The sequence below is a fragment of the Neovison vison genome, chromosome 12, assembly GCF_020171115.1.
Source record: "Neovison vison isolate M4711 chromosome 12, ASM_NN_V1, whole genome shotgun sequence".
NCBI classification, from domain to species: Eukaryota; Metazoa; Chordata; class Mammalia; order Carnivora; family Mustelidae; genus Neogale; species Neogale vison.
In genome coordinates, this window is record NC_058102.1 from 134,243,735 (window position 1) to 134,254,248 (window position 10,514).

General features: G+C 56.1%; 1 pseudogene; it reads left to right on the forward strand.

Annotated features, from left to right (window-relative positions):
• The first annotated feature begins 485 nt into the window (after positions 1-485).
• LOC122892085 lies at positions 486-6,697 on the forward strand (annotated as a pseudogene).
• Positions 6,698-10,514: the final 3,817 nt, after the last annotated feature.

A 10,514-nucleotide genomic window follows, 5' to 3' on the forward strand; every position in this document is an offset into this window, starting at 1 on the left:
ATTGTTAGCAGTTTTATTGAGTACTGGCCTAGTAACATTTGTTGTTTTAAAAAAATAATAGGGGCCGGGACCCCCGCACCCCCCACCGCTCCATCTCCCGTGCCCTTCCCCCCAGCCTCCCCGGGATCCCTCTCCCTCCCCCCTCCCTTGCTAAGCCCCCTCAGGCTGGAGGGTGCGCTGCGGGCAGCGGCGGGAGGCGGAGGCCGGAGGAGGCGGGGGCGGCGGCAGGCGGGGGGCGGGGAGCCGAGTGCGAGAGGGAGGCGAGCGGCCAGACGCAGGCTCCGAGGCTCCAGCGAGCCAGCGAGCGACGAGCGAGCCCGGGAGGGAGCGAGCGAGCAGCCACGCCGCGGCCTCGCAATCCGCCGCCATCCCGCCGCCTCCGCGCCGGACCGCCGCCCGACCGCCATCAGCCGGCCCCGTCGCGCCCGCGGGCCCAGACCAGGCAGATCGGGAGTGGTGCCGAGAAAATGTCCTTACAGGATGACATTTCATCGCAATGTCCGATCGTTTGGGGCAAATAACCAAGGGCAAGGATGGGAAAAGCAAGTATTCGACTCTCAGCCTGTTTGATAAGTATAAAGGAAAATCAGTAGACGCGGTCAGATCCTCAGTCATTCCTAGACGCGGCTTACAGAGTCTCGGGAAAGTGGCCACAGCCCGACGCATGCCCCCACCTGCAAACCTGCCGAGGCTGAAGTCTGAAAACAGAGGAAAGGACCCCAACATCGTGATAGTTCCCAAGGACGGGACGGGATGGGCAAAAAGCAGGATCAGCAAGACCCAAAGAGTTCCAGTGCGACGGGCTCTCCGCCGCCGGAGGCGCTGCCGCAGCCGGGTTTGCAGAGGCCGGTCTCCAGCTTACAGAAGCCAACACAGTGGAGCAGGAGACGGAGCCCCCTCCTTGGCATGCACCAGCGATTCTAAGGACCCCTGTCTCCGCCCAGCTCAGCCTGTCCGCAAAGGGGCTTCACAGTTCGTGGGAAATGTATACCACCCACCTACATACCATGACATGCTTCTGCTTTTATGTGTTCACCGCAGCCATCAGAGAACCAGGGTACAGAGGAACGAGGATCTTTTCCCCTTCCCCAGCTCCGTCTTGAACCCCGTGTTCCTTTTAGACAGTTCCAGATGAATGACCAAGATGGGAAGGAAAGCAGGCTGGGCACGACTCGCCCCATCCGCCCGCTGAGGCAGCTGGTGGGCCGGGCCCCACGGCCCACCATCATCAACGCCGAAAACCTGAAGGGCCTGGATGACCTGGACGCCGACGCCGATGACGGCTGGGCAGGCCTGCACGAGGAAGTGGACTACTCCGAGAAGCTGAAGTTCAGTGATGACGAAGAGGAGGAGGACTTTGGGAAGGACGGCAGGCCCAAGTGGAGCAGTTGGGACCCCAGACGGCAGCGGCAGTTGTCCATGAGCTCCGCGGACAGTGCTGATGCCAAGCGTCCCCAGGAGGAAGGAAAAGACGGGCGAAGCAGTGACCCCTGTTGTCCGGAAAGTGCCAGAACCTCAGCCAACTTCTAGGAAACTTCACAGCTGGGCATCCGGCCCTGACTACCAGAAGTCCTCGCTTGGCAGCATGTTCCGATAACAGTCTCTTGAGGACAAAGAGGACAAGCCAGCCCCAAGGCAGAAGTTTGTGCAGTCAGAGATGTCCGAGGCTGTGGAGCGAGCCCGAAAGCGCCGGGAGGAAGAGGAGCGCCGAGCCCGGGAAGAGAGGCTGGCTGCCTGTGCCGCCAAGCTTAAGCAGCTGGATCAGAAGTGCAAGCAGGCTCAGAAGGCGGGCGAGGCCCAGAAGCAGGCAGAGAAGGAGGTGCCCCGATCTCCAGGCACTGAGAAGCCGCCCCCACAGGAGAATGGCCCTGCTGTGTGCAAAGGCTCTCCTGAGTTCTCTGCCCAGGGAGCCCCCAGCACGTTTTCAGAAGAAGCCCCCACGGCTCCTCCACCTTGGCCCAGAGCGGCGGCAGTGAGGAGGGGGCCAGGGAGGCCGGGTCCCCCGCGCAGGACTTCAGCAAGTACCAGAAGTCATTTCCTCCCAGATTCCAGCGCCAGCAGCAGCAGGAGCAGCTGTACAAAATGCAGCACTGGCAGCCGGTGTACCCGCCGCCATCGCACCCACAGCGCACCTTCTACCCCCACCATCCCCAGATGCTGGGCTTTGATCCCAGGTGGATGATGATGCCTTCCTACATGGACCCACGAATCCCGCCCACTCGCGCCCCCATGGATTTCTACCCGTCTGCCCTCCACCCCTCGGGACTGATGAAGCCCATGATGCCCCAGGATGCCCTTGGGGGGACTGGCTGTCGCTCTGAGGACCAGAGCTGCGTGCCCCCACTGCAAGAAAGGAAAGTGGCCACCCTCGACCCAGCCCCCGTGTGGAGCCCCTAGGGTTACATGGCGTTGCAGAGCAAGGGCTACTCGCTTCCCCAGCCGAAATCCAAAGACACTTTGGCCATGGACATGCACGTCAGGAATGAAAGCTCTTACTCTGCCTCACCCGGAATGTCAGGGGGCGTAGGCGCCCAGCGCGATCTCCTTGAGGAGAGAGGGGAGGAGTTCTTGAGTGCTTTTGACAAGAAGGCCCAAGCAGACTTTGACAGCTGTGTCTCTTCTCAAAGAATAGGCCAGGAGCTTTCGTTTCCACCCCAAGACCATGTTCAGGAAGCAGGTGCTCCTGGGGGTCACACCCCAGACCTCAGGTGTTCCCCGCTGGAGCCCGACTTTGCCCCAGCCGAGAAAAAGCCAGAGTATAACAGTTGGGACATTAACCACCCACCAGAGGCCACCGACACAGCCAACAGCATCGAGAAGGGGGCGCCCCGGGAGGAGCCATCATTTAATGTCTCCTCCTGGGAGAAGGAAGGGAGCCCCAACAATCAGTCGCCCCTGCAGCCTGAGTGGACGCCTGAGCCCCAGGGCCCCAGCAGCCAGCACCCAGAGCAGACCGGCAGGACGCGGAGGTCCGGGTCCATCAAGAAGCCCGTGCTGAAAGCCCTCAAGGTAGAGGACAAGGAGAAGGAACTCGAGAAGGTGAAGCAGGAGCTGGGGGAGGAGGGTGCCCGCATGGCCAAGGAGAAGGGGCCGGTTCGCACCACGGACAAGGATGAGGATGAAGAGAAGGACCCTGCGCTGGCCAATTCCTCCCCCTCCCCGTTGGAGGACCAGGGCAGGCCGGCAGGTGCAAAGAGGATGAGAAGCCCGACCGGGCCTGGGAGAGCAGACCGCCCCGGGAGTCCAGCGACACTCCCCCGACAAAGAGGAACAACTGGATCTTTATTGACGAGGAGCAAGGCTCTGGGGGCCAAGGGCAGGCCCGGGCCGCGGCCGCGGCTTCGGAGAGTTCACGTTCCGAGGGCGGCCCGTGGGCGGCGGTCCTGGCCTCTGCAGTGGGGGGTACTCGGGGCGCCGGGCATCTACGGCGCGGCCCGAGGAGCGGCCGTGGCCGGAGGCTGCGGGACCTCGGCCAGCCGGAAGACTTCCCCAGGGCCAAGCCGCGGCGGCGAATCGCCAGCGAGACCCACAGTGAGGGCTCTGAGTAGGAAGAGTTTCCCAAGCGGCGGCGGCAGCGAGGCCCAGAGAAGGGGAACGAAGCCTCCCTCCTGGAGCGGGAGGGCAGTTCCCTGAGGAAGGGGGACTCAGGGACTCCTGGCGCTCTAGCAAGGTGTGCTCCGAGGACCACAGAAGCCTGGAGGCTAAGAGCCGAGGCCCTCCTGCCTTTGGCCGGGTGCTCCCTCCCTGGCTGAGCAGCTGAGGCTATGCGCGGAGAACCTTCGTGTCCAAAGAGGCCGCCCACTGGCCGAGCAAGAGCCTGGGCGCCTCCTGGCAGGAGTACAGCTCCCCAGATGCGTGCGGGTCCCGGCGACCCGCAGACAGGGACTGTGTCCCCGATGCCTACAGACATTCTGACTCTTTTGGTGCCAGGGCCTTCGAGGACAGCCGCCTGGAGGACAAGAGGCCCTTCTTCCCTGACGACCACATGGCCGACTCAGAAGGCGCAGAGAACCGGCCGTTCCCGAGAAGGCGCCCCCCTTGCCAGGACAAGCCACCACGCTTTCGGCGCCTGCGGCAGGAGCGAGAGTCCCTGGGCCTCTGGGGGCCCGAGGAGGAGCCCCACCTGCCGGCAGGGCCATGGCCAGGCCGGCCCAAGCTCTGCCCCGGGGATAAGAGTGGGTCCCCCGAGCTCTCATACCAGAACTCATCTGATCACGCCAATGAGGAGTGGGAGACGGCCTCCGAGAGCAGCGACTTCATCGAGAGGGGGGAGCGGCGCGAGGGCCCAGGGGCTGAACCCGACCCCCAGGCGGACGGCAGCCTGCCCGGGGCTGCTGTGGGCGAGAAGAAGGAGCTGGCCAAGAGGAGCTTCTCCAGCCAGAGGCCCCTGGCTGACAGGCAGGGCGGAAAGCTGGAGCCGGGGGTTTTGGGGAGAAGTCGGTTAGGCCAGGTGGTGGTGACGCTTCTCCCCGTTATGAGAGCCAACAGAGTGGGACGCCTTTGAAAGCCAAAAGGTCCCCAGACGAGGCCTTGCCTGGAGCTCTTGGTGGAGGCGGTGGTGGGAGCGACCACTACGCGCTGGAGCGACCAGCCCATGCCACTTCTGACGCCCCTGATGTCCCCTGTGAGAAGGCAGAGAAGGAGGCCAAGCTGGCTGTTCAGAGGGCGGGTGAACAGGGAGAGACCATGAAACAGTTTGACCTGAGCTACGGAAATTCCATCATTGAAAAGTGCGGGTCCAGCCCTGGGGAGGAGAGTGAAGTGGGCCCCATGGCGGGTGAAGGCTGCATCGAGGTCCTTACCAAGAAGCAGCGCCGCCTGCTGGAAGAAGAGAGGAGGAGGAAGGAGCAGGCCGTGCAGATGCCTGTCAAGGGGCGAGGTCTTCCTCCGTATTCCTCCCCGGTTTGCTAAAAAGCAAAACAACTTGTGCCTGGAGCAGAGTGACATGACCGTGCCCGGCAGTAGCCTGGGCACCGACATTTGGGAGAGCAGCAGCCAGGCCCTCCCCGTTCAGGCCCCGACCAACGACTCCTGGACAAAAGCCGCCACTGCCTTCAGCAGCGCCGAGCCCGGCTCCGCCGAGGGTTTTAAGAGCAGCCAGGGGGACAGCGGCGTTGACCTGAGCGCTGAGTCTCGGGAGTCGTCTGCGACCTCCTCCCAGTGCAGCTCCCCGTAGGGCACCCTGAAAGCGGAGGACATGAGCGGACCTGGCCTGGAGCCCAAGGCTGACGGCCACAAGGAGCAGGCTCAGAAGCAGTCCCAGCCGAAGGATGCAGAACAAGCGTCAGGACAGAGCAAGGAGCACAGACCAGGACCCACCGGCAATGAGCGGTCTCTGAAGAACAGAAAGGGCTCGGAGGGGGCCGACCGGCTGCAGGGGGCCGTCGTCCAGCCTGTTTCCCGTGGATTCTGTGTTGCCGGTGCCGCCCATTGAATTTGGAGTCAATCCATAAGACTCTGATTTCAGCTTGCCGCCTGGCTCTGCCTCTGGTCCTGCGGGGAATCCGGTCGTCAAACTTCAGGATGCCTTGGCCAGTAACGCGGGCTTGGCCCCGAGTATTCCCATCCTCCGGCGCGACCATCACATGCAGAGGGCCATCGGCCTCTCCCAGATGTCCTTCCCCACCGCGGACCTCACCCTGAAGATGGAGTCTGCACGCAAGGCTTGGGAAAACTCCCCCAGTTTGCCGGTGCAGAGCTCTCCCAGTGGGACGGGCTCAGGCATCCAACCCCCATCGTCTGTGGGAGCCTCCAATGGGGTCAGCTACAGCTCCTTCCGTGGGGTGTCCATGCCGCCCATGCCTGTGGCCTCTGTCGCGCCTTCACCTTCTCTTCCAGGCAGTCACCGCTGGTTCCCCAGACCATACCTCAGCAGCAGAGTTAGCAGCAGGCTGCCGTGGCCCCGCAGATCCCGCTTTCCCTTCACAAGTCTCTGCAGGCTCCAGCCCAGCTGGGACTGAGGGGCGGGCTGCCTGCCTCCCAGGCTCAGGAGATCTTCAGCTCCTTGCAGCCCTTCAGATCTCAGGTGTACATGCATCCCAGCCTGTCACCGCCCAGCACCATGATTCTCTCTGGAGGCACAGCCTTGAAGCCTCCCTACTCGGCGTTCCCAGGCATGCAGCCCTTAGAGATGGTGAAGCCCCAGTCCGGCTCCCCCTACCAGCCCATGAGTGGAAACCAAGCTCTGGTGTACGAGGGCCAGCTGGGTCAGGCTGCTGGCCTGGGCGCCTCCCAGTTGTCGGACTCCAAGCTCCCACAGCTGACGATGCCGCTGCCGGGCTTCCAGCTCCCCCTGCCACGGCACGGCTCTGGGCAGCAGCCCCTGATTCTGCCGCAGTCCATCCAGCCGCCCCAATGGCAGAGCCTCTCTGTCGGGCCCCCGAAGAATCCTTCCACCTGGCTCCCAGCCTTCGGTCCTTGACAGCAGCAGAGAGTCCTCTCAGATGGAGATGAAGGGCTTCCACTTTGCGGACAGTAAATAGAATGTTCCTTCCGGAGGCTCCGTGGCGTCACCGCAGACTTACAGGCCAAACAAGGAGTGGAGGAAAAACCCAGCCTGGGAAGCCTGAAACTGCAGGAGGCCCCCTCAGCCGCCTCCCAGATGAAGCGAACCGGAGCAATCAAGCCTGGGCCGGTCAAAGTGGAGGAGAGCAAGGCCTGAAGGTGCTTGGCCACGCCTCGCCCCCACCTCGAGGACAGGGCCGCCGCTGGGCCCGGACACAGCCAGACTCGCAGACATCTCGGACACCTCGCCAGATCCACCGTCCAACCACCCGGCCCAGACCGAGAGACCTCCCTTCCCTTCTCCACTCCCGAAAGCTCTGTGTCCAGCCAGCTTGCCCCTGTGGATGTGTGGCATTGACCTGCTCGCTTTACTACGAAGCAAACAAGCAAGCAAACGACCCCGTCCCCATGTCGTCCCCGCCTCCTGTCCACAGTGACCGTGGAGTGACTGGAGCCTTTGTGCAGTGCAGATGACCCCATCCCTCTCCCTCCCTCCCTGCCCCCCCCCCCACCCACAGCCCCAGGCGTAGTGGTTTGGCAGCAGGGCCATTTTAGTTCGAGGCTTTTTGTTTTAAAAAGCAGCTAAGTTTTTACAAAGGAGAAAGGAAAAGAAACCAGAAACCGAAGCTCTGTGTGCATAGCTGAACTTTTATACGCTCGCCATCCTTTCCCCTCCTCAGGCCCAGTACCGCACTCCCCCTCTCCCCGGGGCTGCCGCGGGGCTGTGCCTGGGATTCCTTAACACAGGACTTTCGGGCAGACGTGCCCCCGCCCCCCGCACTCCCTCAGCGGGTTAACCGGTACCGGTGCTCCCAGCAACCGTGGGGGGCACGCGGGCGGGCAGCTCCGTGTTCGTGTTCGGGGCAGCGGGGGAGAGGGGCGGGTTAGGCTGGTGTTTTGGGGGGGCGTGTCCGGCCCCTGGCCCGATGGTCGGTCGCTGGAGCTTCGGGGCAGCCCAGTGAAGCCGGTCGCATTTTCGGTGTAATCTTGACACGCGGTTTCTGTCCCGGACTCTTCTAAAGCCAGTGGACATGCGAGCACGGGGCAGCTGAGGTAAATCCCGGAGATGCAGAGTCACTGGTGTTTCCCGGGGCGGTCATCGGACCCGCACGCCCTTCCTGGAAGCCTTCCATAACACGCCCTCCTCCTTTCCTCCTGAAAAAAAAAAAAAATAGGGATGTCTTATCACTTTGGGTATAAAAAGGATCAGTCCCTTTTCTTTACTGTTACTAAATTTAATTATAGTTTTGTGCAGAGCAGTTCTATATGTATATTGTTTTAATTTTCAGTGAAATGTTACTTTCCTTCTTTTTTTACTAGCTTTAAACCCAGAGAAGGAGTTATAATAGGAGCCACAAGCTTCCCAGAAGCATTCGATCAGTACTTATTAAAAGACCATTTTTATAAGTACTGATACATACTGAAACGTGGATGAACTTTAAAAGAGAAGGAAGCCCATCACCAAACATCACATATGATTCTGTTTATGTGAAATGTCCAGAATCAGCCAATCGGGGGCAACAGAGAGTAGATAAGTGGCTTCCAGAAGGAGGAAAGAATGGAGAGTGACTGTTGGTGGCTGTGGGATTTCTTTTGGAGTAAAAATATCCTTAAGTTAGATTGTTGGTAATTGCACAAATCTGACTATATTAAAAACCACTGGATTATCTACTTTGAATTCTGTGATGTGTGAATTAAATTTCAGTCAAGTTGTTAAAAGAATCTTCTGACAACTTTCTATCACAAAAGTCTGGGGGTGGTGGAGAGCATTTTTAAAATAAAATTTATTGCAGTTTTAAATTTTTTATTTTATCAAAGAAGTTATTCATATTTTAATTTGATCTAATCGTTTTTTGTAATCTTCGCCTAAGTCTGTGGTTTAACATTCTGTACTTACAGCAGTTGTGATAGGAAGCGGTCACAGTGTAGCTCTCATAATGGACTGCTGTAGAATTATTGTTCCTAGAGCGACTAGCTTGCATGCTTTTGTTTATGAGGCTTGCCTGTTATCTATCTCTATCAACCCTTGTTCTGCCTTCTGGTTATTGAAACTGTTACTTGAGCCATGTTTTACAAGGAGTTCTCTGAATATTTATATTCAGAATGCCCGTCTAGGCTGGAATAGGTGATGGGGATGAAGGAGCGCACTTGTGGTGAGCAGTGGGTGACGTGTGGAATTGTCGAATCACTGTACTGTGCACCTGAAACCAACATAGCACTGTATGTTGGCTGTCCTGGAATTGAAATAAGAAACAAAACTCCTTCCAAGATAATAGTCCTTCACAAATATTTAATGTTAATGGATATGAGAGGCATTAACTTACAAGACTGAATCATATTTACTCTTCCAAACATGAAAATATCTATCACATGATACTAGAATTTTTATTTTTTTATTTTTTTAAAGATTTTTTATTTTTTAAATTACCTTTCAGTGTACTAGAGTTCATTGTGTATGCACCCTACCCAGTGCTCTATGCAATACGTGCCCTACATGATACCCACCACCAGTCTGGCCCAACTTCCCACCGCCCCCCCCGCCCCTTCAAAACCCTCAGAATGTTTGTGTGTGCCATTGACTGAGAAACCACGGATGATGGCCTAAGGTGGGGAAGTGTGTAGATTATAAGCTGAGTTTTATACATATTGAATTTGAAGTGGTTTTTTTTTAAGGTTTTACTTGTTTATTTGAGAGACAGCGAGAGAGCCTGAGCATAAAGTGGGGTGGGTGAGGGGCAGAGGGAGAAGCAGATATCCCTGTTGAGCAGGGAGCCTGATGTGGGGCATCATCCCTGGACTCTGGGATCATGACCTGAGCTGAAGGCAGACACATAACCAGCTCAGCCCCTGAATTTGAGGTGTCTTAGTGAAGATTTCACGTGGGGAGGGATACGTGGGTCTGGTGCTTAGTGCAGAGGTTGGAGATGTGCATTCCATTTGGTTGTACATGAAGGCAGGTCTTAGAATGGAAAAGACTGAGCTAAATGGCAGAAAGTCTAGTGAACGAGAACTGGAATTAGGGTTGTAGATGGCCGAATGAAGATGTTGAAGTCAGATGGTGTAAACTTCAAAGGAATCATGCTTTATGGAAGAGGATGGTAAAATAATCGTCTGTCAGCGGTGAGGGGAGCAATGGTCTCACCTCTTTACTCTGAAAGATCTGGGATAGGCGGGAATCAGTAGCTGTCAGTCGAGGGATTCGGAGTGTCCCCAGGAGGGCCAGGTTTTGATTAACTCAAGGAGGTAAAAGCTTTAAAGTCATTAAGTTTATGAAAAGTTTATATGATGGAAAGGTTTAGAAGGTGTTTCAGAAGAGGAATTCTCTCTCCCTTGCCTGAATCTTCATTCTTTTTTTTTTTTTTTTACTATTTATGTTATCTTGAGTAAATTATCTCTTCTAGTATTAGAGCATTGGAAATACTCTTTCTTTGCTCTTAATCCTTTTCTGAAATGTTAAGTTTGCGAGGGCGGTAGGTACTCATTCCACTAGATGGCACACTTACATTGTTATTAAGGAAAATGATGCTTAGCTAGTATACATTTTAGGTTCAAATGTATATGAAACTTAAAGATATAAAAACCTTAGCGTAGTCTTACATGTTACAGTGTACGGGTTTCATTCCAGTGGAGTTTTTAAAGTTAATACTAATTCATCCTAGGTTATTAGTTTCAATATTCCATGACATATTTATAATACTTTATATGTTCTCTTTAATTTGATATTTGACTTGACCATAACAGTTTTGTTCAGAATGTCTAAGGATGTTTATTTTTAATACTTGTGTTATTTTTATATGACGTATGCTTCTTGCTGTTGGTAAACTCATTTTACAGTGGTATAGTGGTCACTGACTGACAGGTAAGTTGTTACCAAATAAGAATAGAAAAGTAGATCTTTTCTCACCCTTTAAAGTGAATACATTGGTGAAATCCCACAAGGCAAATGGAGCAAACCTGCCTTTCCTTTTAACATGTATATTGAAGAGAGAAATAGATTTCTTTGTTTGCAG